At 39.3% G+C, this 19418-nt stretch overlaps 1 protein-coding gene across 1 annotated transcript in view; it reads left to right on the forward strand.

The window, feature by feature from the left end:
* The first annotated feature begins 410 nt into the window (after nt 1-410).
* Nucleotides 411-19418, forward strand: part of LOC138960783 (uncharacterized) — a 112495-nt gene continuing 93487 nt past the window's right edge. The window contains exon 1 of the mRNA XM_070332432.1: nt 411-769. The gene's annotated coding sequence lies outside the window, so the exon portion shown is untranslated. The remainder of the gene's footprint in view (nt 770-19418) is intronic.

Genomic DNA, 19418 nt, shown 5'->3' on the forward strand with positions numbered 1-19418 from the left:
AGAAAGAGCACTCTTAATGATGGTTTGGTTTGGGTTACTTCCACTGAGTTATTTTTTCTTATTTGTGTACGTGATGCTGTTACTAGGCCGCCGCGTTATAGTTGGCACTAACAGTTTTTATGCAAGGCGACGCGTTCGAAGTTCTTTTTGTTTGCAGCAGCGGAGAGAAGCATCATTCACTCACCAGAATTTCCACCCAAACGGTCAGATCAGTAGTATCCCTTTAAGCAAGTGAAAAAGTTAAACGTGTCCTGTAACAACACGTTTTGTTTCTCTGACGTCGTTCAACTTAAGCTGAAATTAGGATTTAAAACAAAAATTAAATATGCGGCAATTGTTTCATTCTCCTCTGATCTTGATGGCATCCGTTTGATACTGCAAGTATAGCAGCCTGACTCAAGCATTAATCCCGATGAAGGAACAGCTCGGGGCTAGCTGTCCCCTTCAAAACAAGCGAGTCCGCTCCTGTGTTATTGTTGGGCCGGATTTACGGAGAACAGACACAGCTGACAGCCATCGATATGGGAGCGCTTATCTGTACTGTGCCCGCCTTGCAGTGTACAGCCCGCGAGTGAGGGAACTAACTACCTGACATTCTACCCGGGGTGCTTGGTGCAGGGTGGCTGTGTTTATGGGATCGTTTGTGTCACTACTTGGAGGCAATAACAGTAATCCTTTGCCCTTGGTGTCTGTCTTTTCCACATTTATCTGTGGCTGTCACTGGAGTTAGGAGTTTCAGTTTGTGTGTTGAGGTGCTCTTGGCATTTAGGTAAGTGGAAAATCGTGGTGGCCAGAAAACGATTGCTTGTCGTGTGTGTGTGTGTGTGTGTGTGTGTGTGTGTGTTTTCTAGGGAACCTGACATGGAGATATAACATGTAAGACTGCTTGTTTATTTTGTTGGTTGGTTGGTTGGCATTATTGTTCTCTGTGGACAATGACATTATCTCACTTCTGGCAGCACAATACGTATTACGTTCTTATCTAACCCTGCTTTAATATAAAATTGGCATTGCATGGCTACGAGCAAGTATGAAATGTTGAAATTATTACTTCTTTTTTTGTTTTTGCCAGCGGCGTTTTTCACTTTTAGTCTACTTTTTCCTTTATCTATGTATATTTGTCTATGTCACAAAAGTCAGGAGACTGTCAACACTTTTTGTAAGAAATATTTCATCTGTTCAAACGTTGACTCAGAAAAGCATCGATGAGGTCTCTGGCTGTAAGACAAATTATACCACTATAAATCACCCAGATAACACCAAAAGTATGGTTATCACCACACGACAGAAACACCAACTTGCACCGTTAATTCTTACGGTCACTTACAATACACCCCCCCCCCCCCCCCCCGGATTAAATAAGTCTGAAAACAAACATGAGCTCATGCGTAGTACTCGATTCGGAACTAAAATGGCAGTATCACCTCAGTGCAATGTTAACAAATGTATCTATAAATGTATTTTTTATTGTCGCAATTGAAAAAATAACGGAGACACTTTATACAGCTTATATTATTACGCGCATATTAAGTTTGACACGAATTACTCCTCCACTTTATGGAAAAACTAAACTCTCTTCATCAAACTTATTTCACCAGATTTTACAATCCCAACTGATAATGAATTGCAATTAACTATTATTTTACAACTTCCGCTACAGTTAAAATTTAACAAGGCAATGTGGAGTTTTAAGATCTATCACAACGAGGTTCCTCCTTATTTACGCGTTACGGTCTCTGATAAACAAAAATAAAAAAGAGAAAGATAATCAACTGATAAGTATGGTTCCAATAAAATGTTTCTACCATTACCACGCACTGATTTATTTAAAACTAGCATTCTCCAGGTAATTATTCTGGAATTAACCTCCGCACACATTTACACACAAAGTATACCCCCAAAAATGCTTGGCTCTTCGATCCTCAAAAGTTACCGTCGTACGAAGAAGAAGAAGATCCTCAAAAGCACACATAATGTAAGGCATAGATGTATCAAAACCTTATACAGAGGTATGATCTTTTAAGTTAGTATCCCCCGTTGTTGCTTGTGTCGACGCCCGTTTTTAACCGCTGGCTTCCCTTTATAAAATGTATAACATAATGTCGGTCACGTTTGAAATCAATGCTACTTGAGATTGCTTTTCAATTGGATACAAAGTGAAAGGGAGCATATGGTCAGTTATAAACTCAAATCACCTCAAACAGTAAGATCGACAGAGTGTACAGTACATAAATACGAACGGAGAAACTCAGACACTGACGAGTCAATATTGACAGTACATGCTCGAAAACTCACGTGAAATATTCGAAATTAGCATTTCTTGATTTACCTCGGAGGACACTGAGCTCGGTTAGCTCAATCGTTAGACGCCCGACAGCCAAATCGTTATTTTGGCGGTCACGGGTTGGAATCTCTTAGCAGTCAAGAACATTGATCAAACTTTTAAAATTAATTTTTCATTTTTTTCTTTATTTTCTGAACTTGTGATTCTTGTCTTACTTATTTCTATTAATTCCAAAGATTTTGAGTGATGTATTGTAATAAAATTTATCGAAGGGTTGCAATATTACTTCCAGTGAACGATTTCTCAGAATTACCAATTCTATTTTGTTTTTAGTAACATCAGCTTTCGGGAAAAGCCCAATTGGCGATTGTATCAAAGTGCGTCGACTGCAAGTGATAGTTATTAGTGACTTCTAATTATAACATACTTTATATCATAATTAAATTTCTTAGTGGCCTATTTTATTTATTTTTTTAATTACGTTTACACCTGAAACAGTCAAGCCCTGTCTTATAGGGTAGTTATTGAAACGCGTATACCTGCCTCACTCCACGATTAGTGTGCAGCCTACCTTGTTCGATGGACAATTTAGCTTTTCATATCTCTAGGCAGTTATCCCAAGTAGGCATTTTGTGTGCATTTGTGCGTATGCACGCAGCAACTTTAACTGCACTCACGATCAGCTTATGTACAAGTTTTTCTTTATTTGGTGTTTAACGTCGTTTTCAACCACGAAGGTTTATATCGCGACAGGGGAAGGGGGGAGATGGGATAGAGCCACTTGTCAATTGTTTCTTGTTCACAAAAGCACTAATCAAAAAATTGCTCCAGGGGCTTGCAACGTAGTACAATGTATTACCTTACTGGGAGAACGCAAGTTTCCAGTACAAAGGACTTAACATTTCTTACATACTGCTTGACTAAAATCTTTACAAACATTGACTATATTCTATACAAGAAACACTTAACAAAGGAGAAACAGAATCCGTTAGTCGCCTCTTACGACATGCTGGGGAGCATCGGGGAAAGTCTTCCCCCTAACCCGCGGGGGGGGGGGGGGGGGGGGGGGTTGTACAAGTCCACAACCAACAAGGAAGCATGGGATTACCCCGCAGGCACTTGTCCTACAGCCTGGCGCCATCTATATTTTGTGTGCTAGCCATTAGGAACTGTCTTTTGTCCACAAGAGAGAGAGAGAGAGAGAGACAGAGACAGTGACAAAGACAAAGACAGAGAGCGACACAGAGATACAGAGAGAGTGAAAAAAAGAGATTAATGGAGAGTTGTAGAGAGAGAGAGTCAGTGAGTTGAAGAGAGAGAGAGAGAGATAAAGAGAGAGAATTGAATTGAATTGAATTGAACTTTATTTAACAAGGATTAAGATTTAAGGCTACGCCTTTTCTTACAATCTGTCCTTGGGACGCACAGACACACAATGATAAAATTGAAAAATTAAAAAGTTAAAAAGTTTACCAACAAAAGGAGGTCAGAAAACTTCAGCACGTGATGATAAAGATGACGATGATGACGACGATGATGATGATGATGATGATGATGATGATGATGATGATGATGAATATGAGGCATGAAGAGCATACATATGTGGTTATTCATAAAATCAAATGCATACTATGCAAGTAATTATACGTACAAGCTGGTAGCAATCGAACATGTAGCAATAGTACAACAAAAATATGTTCAGAATATACAATGCACAGCATATCTTTGACGTAATACTAAGTGTGGTAAATCAAAACGCGTTAAACTACTCAGACATTAAGTGTTTTTTGACACATTTTTTAAAACTTTTTAATGACTTTAAGTGCTTAAAGGATGATGGAAGTGAATTCCAAACTGATGTACCCGAAAAAGCAAGACTGGTCTTATAAAGGTCAATTCGTGGAATCGGTGGGATCAAGTTGACCGACCCATATCTGTCGGTAGCTTTATTAAATAATGATGTAATGTAAATCGGCACTTTACCGTAATACAATTTATGCATGACAATGGCTTTGTTTAACTTGAGATGCTTTTCCAGTGGAAGAAAGTTAAGCATTTTTAATTTCATATCTGTTGGGGCATTATCCTTTACGATGAGTTTAGCCGAGCGACGATAGAGAGAGCCTAACTTTTTCAAGTGAACATCACTGCTGCCATCCCAGAGCGTCGAAACATAATTGATGTGAGGCATTACATGAGCATGGTGGAACATTTCCAGAGTCATTCTGTCCGTAAATTTTTTAACTTGGATAGGAGGAAAACGTTCTTGGCTACTTTCTTGCAAATATGCTGTAATTGTGCCTGCCACTTGAATTCACAATCAATAATTACCCCTAAAACGCGATGCTGTTGAACTTGTTCAATTGATTGCGTACCAATAGTAAGATTTAGTTTGAGTGGAGAAATCTGGTGTTTTGTCTGGTTGCAATTACCATACTTTTAGTTTTTATTGGATGAACAAGCATAGCATTGGCACTACACCAGAGAGAGAGAGAGAGAGAGAGAGAGAGAGAGAGAGAGAGAGAGAGAGAGAGAGAGAGAGAGAGAGAGAGAGAGAGAGAGAGAGAGAGAGAGAGAGAGAGAGAGAGAGAGAGAGAGAGAGAGAGAGAGAGAGAGAGAGAGAGAGAGAGAGATGATGATGATGATGATGGAATTTTATTTTTCAACGATAGAGGTTTAAGGCTGCGTCTTTTCTTACAACCGGTCCTTATTTCTAATACAAAATTCTATAAATGATAAACGAGTAAAACAACTTCACAAATAAGCAAATTAAACGAACAAACATGCAAACAAACAACCGGACAAATAAGCAAACTAAACGAAGAAACAAGCAAATAAACAACACAATGACAAAGTAAGCATACACACACACACACACACACACACACACACACACACACACACACACACACACACACACACACACACAAGCAAAAAAACATACAAATCAAGAAAGCGAAACATGATAAAATTCACACGATACCAACGTTGACACTAATTCCTACAATGATTATATGGTGTAAATGATCAATTACACATAATACATGTAATACACAACATATTTTTGTAATACATAAAGCTTTGTCCATTGTTGACAGCTACGTGCACATGTTAAGACTAGTATCGCCAACTAGGTAGACATATAATAATTATGCAGTGCTTGTTTAAAACTCTGTAGTGAGGCTAATGATCTTATTACAGACCATAGAGCCAGAGAAGGCTTGACTAGTTTTGAACAAATCAATCCTGGGTATTGGTGGTAGAAAATTGATAGACCCGTACCTTTCAGTGACTCTGTGAAACAGGCCCTGAATATAAACTACTCACAAAAAGTTAAGGATCACTTGCACACAAATTCATAACTTTCCAAATAAGAAAGCCAATGCGTTGGTATTTGGCAAACGTTTAATTCAATGCTTTAGTGATAACGATACAACATTTCCTTCAATTTTGAGCAATCGTTTGGTCTGTACATTTTATCAAAGTGTATACGTATCGAAATTTAATTTCACAAAGTCGTTGAAATCACAAGACATGGCATTCAGATGCTCCCAAAAGTTCAGTAATGCGTGTAACCGCCCTGGCTGTTCTGGCACTCGACGCAGCGAGTCTTATAATAATAATAATAATAATAATGGTGATTTCTATAGCGCTTTCGAACACACAAAGCGCTTTACAAAAGCAATAACAACATCATTACCAGAATGACGCCATAATAATAATAATAATAACGATTACTTATATAGCGCGTAAACCTCGTGGTGACAAGCCCAGAGTCTTCATAGAGTTGACCAGGGTGATGAAGATCCTCTGTGGAAGCGCCTGCCACTCAGCCTGCAGCAGTCTGGTAGAGGTGCTGGACATCCCTGGGAGGGGGATGGTTGCTCCTCACTTTGCGATCCAACTCATCCCAGAGGTTCTCAATCGGGTTGAGATCGGGACTGCATGTTGGCCACTCCATTCTGTTGACTCCAGACTGCTGCAGGAAGTCGTTGACCACCCTTGCCCTGTGGGGGCGAGCGTTGTCATCCTGGTAGACAGCCTGCGGTCCCATCTGCTGCGGTGTAGGCACAGCCAGCGGTCGAAGGATCTCATACCGGTATCGGAGGCCAGTCAGGTTACCCTGTACATGAAACAGGGGTGTTCTGTGGTGAAGGCTGAAGGCCCCCCAGACCATTACAGAGCCTCCACTAAAGGCCACCTTTTCTTGGACAGTGGCGTCAATGTAGCGTTCCCCTTGGCGCCTCCAAACCCTCAGTCGGTCGTCGTTGTGGTTCAGGGTGAAGCGTGATTCATCACTGAACAGGACCTGGGACCATTGCTGACGTATCCACCTCACGTGACGTCTGCAGAAGTCGCGGCGTGCTGCCCTATGGGCTGGAGTTAAGCGTGACCGTACATCTGGGCGACGAGAACGGAGGTTAAACCCATGAAGGCGATTGCGTATGGTCTGCTGGCTGATGTTGGTGTTAGTAGCCACCCTCAGCTGCCTTCGAATAATGCTGGAAGAGGCTGTTCTTGTTTGCAAGGCTAGCCGTTCAATGAGACGATCTTCACGTGGAGTTGTCTTCTTTGGTCGCCCAGGTCTGCGTCTTTCCTGGACCCTCCCAGTGACTGTGAAACGTTGAATCAGTCTGACAATGACTGAGATGGACACGTGAAGTCGCCTGGCCACTTCTCGCTTGGGGACACTATCTTGGAACCATGCAACAGCTCGTTTAATTTTTGTCGTGGAAGCATTGTCAGATAATGCCTAATACTGGTGGTATGTCTTCTCAAAAAGCCAAGCAAGTGACAGCATCTCACACATAAACAGCAGTGTTTGCACGTGCATAATGGTTTTTCCACGTGGCCTGTGCAATGTGTTCGGGCTGAACGGTCCAAAACAAGGTCCTTTTTCGCAAGTTTCCGCTTTTTCTTTTGCTACCAAGCTCAGTAGTAGAGAATCCCGTGCAATTTTCCCACTAACACAACATCGCCCACTTACAACTGAAGAAGAATTCATAACAATTTGGTTTGACTGAGAAAGAAATAACAGTAGCTAACTAATTTTATTGAGCACCTGTTTTCTGAAAGTAATCCTTAACTTTTTGTGAGTAGTGTAGTTGGGCACTTCGCCATGATTACAGTCTTATTAAACTGTAACTGTTTAACTAGCGGAAAGTAGTTTAGATTCTTTAACTGCAAATCAGCTGATAATTGTGGACCATTTAACATGATTTTAGCTGCCCGACGATGTAGAGAGTTTAACTTTTTCATGTGAACATCCGAGACACCATCCTAAAGAGTTGATGCGTAATTAATGTGGGATAAGATGTGGGCATGATAAAAAAGTTTCAGTGTCGCAATATCGACATATTGCTTTAGCGGAAAAAAATTCTTGGATACTTTTTGACAAATATAATGTACATGAGGTTGCCATTTTAATTCTTGATCGACTATCACGCCCAAAACACGATGTTCAGTTACCTGCTGAACAGGTTGTGATTCCAGAGAAAGCTTTAACTTAAGAGGTGACAGGCGGTTTTGTCTTGTTGTAATAATCTTTCTTTCTTTATTTGGTGTTTAACGTCGTTTTCAACCACGAAGGTTATATCGCGACGTGTGTTGTAATAATCATGCTTTTTATCTGTCCTAGAATTCTATCATAGAATTTTGGTTACACCAACTTATGACTTCATTCAGACTTGACTGTAAGGAAACTTCAATTTCTACAGCTTGTGTGAAGCGTCGAATCATCTGCAAAAAAATCCGTTTTAACTTTGGAAGTAGATATATAAAGGGGGAGGTTAATAATGAATACGCAAATCAAAGAGGCCCTAAAACTGACCCCCGGGGGACTCCACTCTTTAAACATCCTTTGGGAGAGGTTTTACCGTTTATAGAAACACACTGTGTTCTGTTGACAAGATAGGATTTAAAGAATGAACACGTTGCGGGATTGTTCACGTACAATGCGAGTTTATGTAAAAGTAATGTGTGGTCTACAAGATCAAAAGCTTTCTTAAAATCAAGAAATACAGACCCTGATTTGTCTGATCGATTGATTGCCGATAGCCAGTTATCACATAGTGATGAAAGAGCTGTACTACAGGAATGTTTCGGACGAAACCCAGATTGAAAGTTGTGAAATTATTTGCACCTTTCCATGTAGTTCAGAGGATGCTTCTGGCCCAATGTGCATCTCCAAAGGCTTTGATCAAATAAGAAGCAATGAAATTGGCCTAAAGTTAATAGGCTCAGACACGTCTTTAATCTTGGGAAGTGGGACGACCTTTGCAGTTTTAAATGCATCAGGAAAAATATTGTGTTCAATGCAAAGATTATACACATAAGCACATAAGTTAGGGATTCCACTATGTACGGTAGGGCTAATTTAAGCAACGATGGGGGGATTTTGTCAGGCTCCGTGTATTTATTATTCTGAAGGTTTTCTATAAATTTTCCAACTTCATGTACGGCAATAGTTGGGATAGAGAATGAATCTTGTGCTTTCAATTTTTGAGTACAATAAAGAGAGAGAGAGAGAGAGAGAGAGAGAGAGAGAGAGAGAGAGAGAGAGAGAGAGAGAGAGAGAGAGAGAGAGAGAGAGAGAGAGAGAGAGAGAGAGAGAGAGAGAGAGAGAGAAAGAGAGACTGAACTTTATTTTACAAGGATACAGATTTAAGGCTTGGCATTTCCTTAGAATCTGTTCTTGGGACAACAAACATACAAACAAATAAACAAAACACTACCAATTTATACTAAAATAGAAACACTATAGAAGTTAAAATTCAAACACAAATATACACATGTTAGAGAGGACGAGGATTTTATGATAACTGCAGCTTAGCTCTGCAAATACAGTCAAATATACAAAACCGTCTATAAACTCAGCGTATCCGGTGAGGGGGGGGGTAGGCATCTAAATCAACAAAATATGCTGTGATTATGAACAGACTTTATAAAACTGTTAAGTGACTTCAAGAGTTTCAAAGATATTGGCAGTATTGGCAGTGGGTTCCAAATTGATGTACCCAAAATGGCAAGACTGGCAAGACAGAAGTGAGAGACTTCGAGCCCACAACGAACAAAAGCCATTAAACTATTACAAAATATTTTTGCATGTGTGTTGATTTCGGGTATATTTGTCTGCCCGAAAGACACACTTTGTGCTCATGACGAATTCACGTGCACATTTTCGTAGCGCGCCTGTGTGTGTTTTAATCTAAGACAAATGTCGCCAATGTTTTTACAGAGTGACGTTAAATAAACGATTTTATCATCATATCTACTTGTATGTTCTTGGTTTCCTTTGCGTAACCAAACAAGTTTTGAATACTCAATCCTGTTTGATTGGACTTCGCCTCCAAAGGTGATTGTTGTGTTTCGGCACTCAGTTACATTTATGTCCAATGAAATACAACAAAAACTGCTATTGTACGTGGTGTTCTCAATCTTGTATGTCGTTGATTTGAATTGGTTGAAACCTCCGATTGTGTCTATTTTACGTCTATCGCGACAAATTGCAGCCCACAAACTGATAGATGGCGACATGGTGAGAAAGGACCTGTTAACAGCCTTGTACTCTTGTCCAGAAACGTCTCTGAGCGGGTAGTAAATTCCACGGTCGTAAAAGGCGATGATTTATTGATTAATTCGCCAAAGAAGGTGCCTACTATATTCTCTATGTGTGTGTGTGTGTGTGTGTGTGTGTGTGTGTATGTATGTGTGTGTGTGTGTGTGAGTGTGTGTGTGTGTGTGTGTGTGTGTGTGTGCGTGTGTGTGTGTGTATGTGTGTGTGTGTGTGTGTGTGCGTTTTCAGCGAATAGCGTTAGGTATTGATCTCATTTGCTTTATTATTAAATAATTTATTTTCAAAACATTGATGTTGTACCTCATGTGAGTGAATTCTTTTGATATATAAACACACTAATTGTCACCTTCATAAATCCATTCCAACCATGAACCAATTCCTTAAAAAGACCAGTGGAGAAACAAACAATTCAACTTTCATTACTTTTAAGTGTCAACAGTACTCACTTTTTTTTATGTAGGAGCATTTCACAAAGAATTATTTCAAAGTAATAAGTGGAAGATTGGAACCCATTTTTCATAAATATGACCAGGAACCCACTTTTACGGTTTTACACGTATATCGTATATAAGTTATTATATCGTGTGTGTGTGTGTGTGTGTGTGTGTGTGTGTATGTATGTGTGTGTGTGGGGGGGGCGGGTGCATGTGCATGTGTGTGTGTGTGTATATGTGTATGTGTGTCATGCTTATACGTGTGTGTGTGCGTGCACCATCTATGACGCCGCAGCCTAGGAACCTTATTACATACACAAATAAGGGAAGTACTACTCAGTCGAATTAACCCAACCCCTCTTACAAAGAGTGCTGTAGCTTTGCATATTTTACGAGATCGCATGTCGCGGAAGCATTATTAATGCAGAATCGTATGGTATAACTTCGGAAGCGATCGGTTTTTGTTAGATATTATAATCCCTTTAAATATATGTGTGTGTGTGTGTGTGTGTGTGTGTGTGTGTGTGTGTGTGTGTGTGTGTGTGTGTGTGTGTGTGTGTGTGTGTGATTGTGTGTGCGTGAGTTGTAAAGGGCAGAAGGGGGGAGGGGAGGGGTGGTAAGAAGGAGAACAGATAGAAATAAATACGTAGACGGGTATTACAGGATAACGTTCAAAGAAAAGGTAGAGACAGTGGGACAACAGTGTGATGCAAAATGCAGACATTGTGAGGGAGGGTTCCACAGTATGAACTACGACAGACATAGGGTAAAGGGACAAAGGGACAAAATAAGATAGGTAGACAGATACACAGACAGACAGATTGACCCACATGCAGGCAAGGCGACAGATCGGCAGACACACACGTAGTCCGGTCGTCGAATAAGATCCCAACTTTTGAAAGACCTCGAAATAAAACACCCTAGACGAGAAAAGACCCACAAAAAGTTTCATTTGTTATATTTTATTCTTGTTATCTTGCTTGATAGCGATTTTTCAACAGCATTGTTTGCACAGCTCAAATGTTGGAGATACTCTTGTTACATACGGGCAACTCGCTTCGCGGATTTCATCCCACTACGTAAGATATGAAATATGCACCAGGTCATCCTTGATTTCACTGCATTTGTTCCAAAATTCATCCTGCAGATTGAGGGACAAGATAAAGACGATCGGAGATTTCTTCTGTGTCTGCTGTTGTTCTGTCTCATTGTTATGTTTCCTTGTCTGTTCGATCGTCTGTTACCGAGTTAGTATTCGTGTGTCACTTCATCGTTTGCATATGAACACCTGACCGCGTAGTGTCTTGGCAATGGTTGTATGCCTTCGTAACACTGAAGAGTGGATATAGTATCAATATCCAATGTATAAATGGAAACCATTGACATGAATCCGCACGAACAACAACAGTGTCCCGTAAAAGTCCTAAGAAGAGTATGCTAATAATGCTATATAAAACCATGTCACAAAGTTTGCACAGAACGGAGATGTTAACGGTCGGGGTATGTATTTGTGTTCTTAACGTATTCTTGCTGGGTTACTCGGGCATTCGAAGGCCATCCATGCCGATCAGTTTGCTGTGAAGTACTATCACTGTGAACAGCAGTATGGTGTTTTGGTACTTTGATCGACGTGGATGGTCTTTTGTTTTTAACATGACTTTAATTATTCGTTATTCAAATAGCACTCCATTAAACATGAAAAGACAACGAAACATGATGTATAGAGGTTCTTTTTTTTGTTATTGTTAATTTTCCTTTTCAGGGAAGGGGTTGTGTTCTGATACGTTCTGACATAAACAGATATTCAATTAAAATATTTGTTTCCAATTTATCAACAAAACTAAAACAATGTCAGCACAAACAGACAAGGAAGACTTGCACGTCAAAAGCATTGGCGAAAGTAAATGGAATGAATATAGTTCGGGTGATTTCCACATCAAATCGCCTCCAGCTTCGAGTTTGTTTGTTTGTTTGTTTGTTTGTTTGTTTGCTTAACGCCCAGCCGACCACGAAGGGCCATATCAGGGCGGTGCTGCTTTGACATTTAACGTGCGTCACACACAAGACAGAAGTCGCAGCACAGGCTTCATGTCTCACCCAGTCACATTATTCTGACACCGAACCAACCAGTCCTAGCACTTACCCCATAATGCCAGACGCCAGGCGGAGCAGCCACTAGATTGCCAATTTTAAAGTCTTAGGTATGACCCGGCCGGGGTTCGAACCCACGACCTCCCGATCACGGGGCGGACGCCTTACCATTAGGCCAACCGTGCCGGTCCCCAGCTTCGAGTAACTGATAGATTGCTTATGTGTGACTGAACGTATAGATTGTCATCACCTATACGCCTTTCGATCTCACATTGTGCACAGTGTTGTTAACCGCCATTGAGTCATCCTCACCCCAAGGCCTTCCATGATGAGTTATCTCAAATCATTTTGAAAACTATGAGAACAAATTATTAATCTTAAGTTCGAATGCGTTTCAGTTGAGAAAAAGTACCCCAAATGGTTATACATTTGTAGTGTTAGCATTATTTGAAAGAGTTACACTGCATGAAAAAGAACCACGCATTTCTCCGAATATATCGTTTCGTTAAACTTACACAAAGTATAACGGTGAGCAAAAGTATTTGATGATTCTTGTAAGGCTATCAGCTTGTGCACAGTCCCAAGATATGTTCTATTTTCATTTATCAGTTATCAGATAACTTAAAACGCTATTTTTGATATCAAATTGCACATAATTATATGAAAGGTTAAGGACCTAAGATCCCTTCACATGTTGTCTACCTATTTTTTCTCGATTGCATTTTTTCTAAGTGAATATCTTTTTTCTCAGAATCTTTCACAAATAAAAATCAAGGGGCCAGTTAAAGCCTCATTCCGCCTCACAGGAGGTTTACAGAACGATGACATCTTTTCACTAAAACAGCAATACTAACTTGATGGAACGAACTCGAAATAGCACTCAGCAACATTAATTGTAAATGGCTATAGATTTAGAACGCGTAAAACACACACCAGGGGTGCGTTGCTTGGAGCTACCGATCTGTTCGCGCAGAGACAAAAAGTTTTCATGTTGTAGGCAACGCTATGTTCGCGGCGAACTGTTCTACCCTCTCTACCTACTTTCAACTAAATGGACCCGTCTCTTCGCTGACGGCCGAGTCCATGCATGCATATTGGGGGCGATCATGCAAACAGTCGCTTTGTACTTGGAACAGCATTTGCCCTCAGGATATCTGTGTGAGTGTGAGTGTTTCGTACCCCACGTGGAGAAGCAGGGGCTTTCCTTTTTATATTTAGTCAAGTTTTGATTATATTTAGTCAAGTTTTGACTAAATATTTTAACATCGAGGGGGAATCGAAACGAGGGTCGTGGTGTCTGTGCGTGTGTGTGTCTGTCTGTGTGTGTGTGTAGAGCGATTCAGACTAAACTACTGGACCGATCTTTATGAAATTTGACATGAGAGTTCCTGGGTATGAAATCCCCGAACGTTTTTTTCATTTTTTTGATAAATGTCTTTGATGACGTCATATCCGGCTTTTCGTGAAAGTTGAGGCGGCACTGTCACGCCCTCATTTTTCAACCAAATTGGTTGAAATTTTGGTCAAGTAATCTTCGACGAAGCCCGGACTTCGGTATTGCATTTCAGCTTGGTGGCTTAAAAATTAATTAATGACTTTGGTCATTAAAAATCTGAAAATTGTAAAAAAAATTTATAAAACGATCCAAATTTACGTTCATCTTATTCTCCATCATTTTCTGATTCCAAAAACATATAAATATGTTATATTTGGATTAAAAACAAGCTCTGAAAATTAAATATATAAAAATTATTATCAAAATTAAATTGTCGAAATCAATTTAAAAACACTTTCATCTTATTCCTTGTCGGTTCCTGATTCCAAAAACATATAGATATGATATGTTTGGATTAAAAACACGCTCAGAAAGTTAAAACAAAGAGAGGTACAGAAAAGCGTGCTATCCTTCTTAGCGCAACTACTACCCCGCTCTTCTTGTCAATTTCACTGCCTTTGCCATGAGCGGTGGACTGACGATGCTACGAGTATACGGTCTTGCTGAAAAATGGCATTGCGTTCAGTTTCATTCTGTGAGTTCGACAGCTACTTGACTAAATATTGTATTTTCGCCTTACGCGACTTGTTACATTTAGTCAAGTTATGACTAAATGTTTTAACATCGAGGGGGGAATCGAGACGAGGGTCGTGGTGTATGTGCGTGTGTCTGTGTGTGTGTGTGTGTGTGTGTGTGTGTAGAGCGATTCAGACTAAACTACTGGACCGATCTTTATGAAATTTGACATGAGAGTTCCTGGGTATGAAATCCCCGAAATTGTTTTTCATTTTTTTGATAAATGTCTTTGATGACGTCATATCCGGCTTTTCGTGAAAGTTGAGGCGGCACTGTCACGCCCCCATTTTTCAACCAAATTGGTTGAAATTTTGGTCAAGTAATCTTCGACGAAGCCCGGACTTCGGTATTGCATTTCAGCTTGGTGGCTTAAAAATTAATTAATGACTTTGGTCATTAAAAATCTGAAAATTGTAAAAAAAAATAAAAATTTATAAAACGATCCAAATTTACGTTCATCTTATTCTCCATCATATTCTGATTCCAAAAACATATAAATATGTTATATTTGGATTAAAAACAAGCTCTGAAAATTAAATATATAAAAATTATTATCAAAATTAAATTGTCGAAATCAATTTAAAAACACTTTCATCTTATTCCTTGTCGGTTCCTGATTCCAAAAACATATAGATATGATATATTTGGATTAAAAGCACGCTCAGAAAGTTAAAACAAAGAGAGGTACAGAAAAGCGTGCTATCCTTCTTAGCGCAACTACTACCCCGCTCTTCTTGTCAATTTCACTGCCTTTGCCATGAGCGGTGGACTGACGATGCTACGAGTATACGGTCTTGCTGAAAAATGGCATTGCGTTCAGTTTCATTCTGTGAGTTCGACAGCTACTTGACTAAATGTTGTATTTTCGCCTTACGCGACTTGTTACATTTAGTCAAGTTTTGACTAAATTTTTTAACATAGAGGGGGAATCGAGACGAGGGTCGTGGTGTATGTGTGTGTCTGTGTGTGTGTGTGTGTGTGCGTGTGTGTGTGTGGAGCGATTCAGACCAAACTACTGGACCGATCTTTATGAAATTTGACATGAGAGATCCTGGGAATGATATCCCCGGACGTTTTTTTCTTTTTTTCGATAAATACCTTTGATGACGTCATATCCGGCTTTTTGTAAAAGTTGAGGCGGCACTGTCACACCTTCATTTTTCAATCAAATTGATTGAAATTTTGGCCAAGCAATCTTCGACGAAGGCCGGATTTCGGTATTGCATTTCAGCTTGGTGGCTTAAAAATTAATTAATGACTTTGGTCATTAAAAATCTGAAAATTGTAAAAAACAATTTTTTTTTATAAAACGATCCAAATTTACGTTCATTTTATTCTTCATCATTTTCTAATTCCAAAAACATATAAATATGTTATGTTTGAATTAAAAACAAGCTCTGAAAATTAAAAATATAAAATTTATGATCAAAATAAAATTTTCCAAATCAATTTAAAAACACTTTCATCTTATTCCTTGTCGGTTCCTGATTCCAAAAACATATAAATATGATATGTTTGGATTAAAAACACGCTCAGAAAGTTAAAACGAAGAGAGGTACAGAAAAGCGTGCTATCCTTCTCAGCGGAACTACCGTAAAGGTACTACCCCGCTCTTCTTGTCAATTTCACTGCCTTTGCCACGAGCGGTGGACTGACGATGCTACGAGTATACGGTCTTGCTGAAAAATTGCATTGCGTTCAGTTTCATTCTGTGAGTTCGACAGCTTAACTAAATGTTGTATTTTCGCCTTACGCGACTTGTTTACATTTAGTCAAGTTTTGACTAAATGTTTTAACATAGAGGGGGAATCGAGACGAGGGTCATGGTGTATGTGTGTACGTGTGTGTGTATGTGTGTGTGCGTGTGTGTGTGTAGAGCGATTCAGAGTAAACTACTGGACCGATCTTTATGAAATTTGACATGAGAGTTCCTGGGTATAATATTCCCGGATTTTTTTTTCATTTTTTCCATAAATGTCTTTGATGACGTCATATCCGGCTTTTTGTAAAAGTTGAGGCGGCACTGTCACACCCTCATTTTTTTAATCAAATTGATTGAAATTTTGGCCAAGCAATCTTCAACAAAGGCCGGACTTCGGTATTGCATTTCAGCTTGGTGGCTTAAAAATTAATTCATGACTTTGGTCATTAAAAATCTGAAAATTGTAAAAAAAATAATTTTTTTATAAAACGATCCAAATTTACGTTCATTTTATTCTTCATCATTTTCTGATTCCAAAAACATATAAATATGTTATATTTGAATTAAAAACAAGCTCTGAAAATTAAAAAAAATTAAAATTATGTTCAAAATAAAATTTTCGAAATCAATTTAAAAACACTTTCATCTTATGCCTTGTCGGTTCCTGATTCCAAAAAACATATAGATATGATATGTTTGGATTAAAAACACGCTCAGAAAGTTAAAACGAAGAGAGGTACAGTAAAGCGTGCTATGAAGCACAGCGCAACCGCTACCGCGCCAAACAGGCTCGTCACTTTCACTGCCTTTTGCACTAGCGGCGGACTACGTTCAATTTCATTCTGTGAGTTCCACAGCTTGACTAAATGTAGTAATTTCGCCTTACGCGACTTGTTTACATTTAGTCAAGTTTTGACTAAATGTTTTAACGTAGAGGGGGAATCGAGACGAGGGTCATGGTGTATGTGTGTATGTGTGTGTGTGTGTGTGTGTGTGTGTGCGTGTGTGTGCGTAGAGCGATTCAGAGTAAACTACTGGACCGATGTTTATGAAATTTGACATGAGAGTTCCTGTTAATGATATCCCCGGATGTTTTTTTCATTTTTTCGATAAATTTCTTTGATGACGTCATATCCGGCTTTTTGTAAAAGTTGAGGCGGCACTGTCACACCCTCATTGTTCAATCAAATTGATTGAAATTTTGGCCAAGCAATCTTCGACGAAGGCCGGACTTCGGTATTGCATTTCAGCTTGGTGGCTTAAAAATTAATTGATGACTTTGGTCATTAAAAATCTGAAAATTGTAAAAATAAAAAAAAAATTATAAAACGATCCAAATTTACGTTTATCTTATTTTTCATCATTTTCTGATTCCGAAAACATATAAATATGTTATAATTGGATTAAAAACAAGCTCTGAAAATTAAAAAAATTACAAATTATGATCAAAATCAAATTTTCGAAATCAATTTAAAAACATTTTCATCTTATTCCTTGTCGGTTCCTGATTCCAAAAACATATAGATATGATATGTTTGGATTAAAAACACGCTCAGAAAGTTAAAACGAAGAGAGGTACAGTAAAGCATGCTATGAAGCACAGCGCAATCGCTACCGCGCCAAACAGGCTCGTCACTTTCACTGCCTTTTGCACTAGCGGCGGACTACGTTCAATTTCATTCTGTGAGTTCCACAGCTTGACTAAATGTAGTAATTTCGCCTTACGCGACTTGTTTTTTTTGGTGGTCAGATTCACAGTTGGATTTCTTGTTGATTCCGTGAAAAAGTGTTGTGGTCTTCATGTCAGTCAATAACAAGTCGCGTAAGGCGAAAATACAATATTTAGTCAAGTAGCTGTCGAACTCACAGAATGAAACTGAACGCAATGCAACGCAGCAAGACCGTATACTCGTAGTCCACCACTCACGGCATAGGCACTGAAATTGACAAGAAGAGCGGGGTAGTAGTTGCGCTAAGAAGGATAGCACGCTTTTCTGTACCTCTCTTTGTTTTAACTTTCTGAGCGTGTTTTTAATCCAAACATATCATATCTATATGTTTTTGGAATCAGGAACCGACAAGGAATAAGATGAAAGTGTTTTTAAATTGATTTCGACAATTTAATTTTGATAATAATTTTTATATATTTAATTTTCAGAGCTTGTTTTTAATCCAAATATAACATATTTATATGTTTTTGGAATCAGAAAATGATGGAGAATAAGATGAACGTAAATTTGGATCGTTTTATAAATTTTTATTTTTTTTTACAATTTTCAGATTTTTAATGACCAAAGTCATTAATTAATTTTTAAGCCACCAAGCTGAAATGCAATACCGAAGTCCGGGCTTCGTCGAAGATTGCTTGACCAAAATTTCAATCAATTTGGTTGAAAAATGAGGGCGTGACAGTGCCGCCTCAACTTTCACGAAAAGCCGGATATGACGTCATCAAAGACATTTATCAAAAAAATGAAAAAAACGTTCGGGGATTTCATACCCAGGAACTCTCATGTCAAATTTCATAAAGATCGGTCCAGTAGTTTAGTCTGAATCGCTCTACACACACACACACACACACACACACACGCACAGACAGACACACATACACCACGACCCTCGTCTCGATTCCCCCCTCGATGTTAAAATATTTAGTCAAAACTTGACTAAATATAAAAAACGCTCGCGCTGGACCCGAGTACTCTTCAGACTGGCTCGCTCCCCCAGAAATTTGGCCCTGTCACACGACCGTTTTAAAGCCTGCGTATGCCGACGTATGGGACATTTGAATAAGTACGCTGGCGTACGTCGAATACGTTATGGGTACGTTTTGTATACGTTAAGAGGACGCTGAAGCACGCTGGCATACGTCGTAGTACGCTGACCATACGTCGAGAATTTTTGTGCATGCACAAAACTTTGCTGCGTGCTCAGCGTACTACGACGTATGCCAGCGTGCTTCAGCGTCCTCTTAACGTATACAAAACGTACCCATAACGTATTCGACGTACGCCAGCGTACTTATTCAAATGTCCCATACGTCGGCATACGCAGGCTTTAAAACGTTCGTGTGACAGGGCCATATGAAAATTTTTGTCTTGTGCACGTTTAAGACCAAGTGATTGCTCTGTGTGAATTACAGGCATTCCCTTTGCTATATAACTACATTGCATGCGAGCCGAGGATGTGCGTGGTGACTGGCCTTTCTCTTTTATTTGATCACAGTGAAAAATATACTGCCGACCCTCTTCATAACTGGT

The sequence above is a fragment of the Littorina saxatilis genome, linkage group LG3, assembly GCF_037325665.1.
Source record: "Littorina saxatilis isolate snail1 linkage group LG3, US_GU_Lsax_2.0, whole genome shotgun sequence".
In the NCBI taxonomy this organism is placed as follows: Eukaryota; Metazoa; Mollusca; class Gastropoda; order Littorinimorpha; family Littorinidae; genus Littorina; species Littorina saxatilis.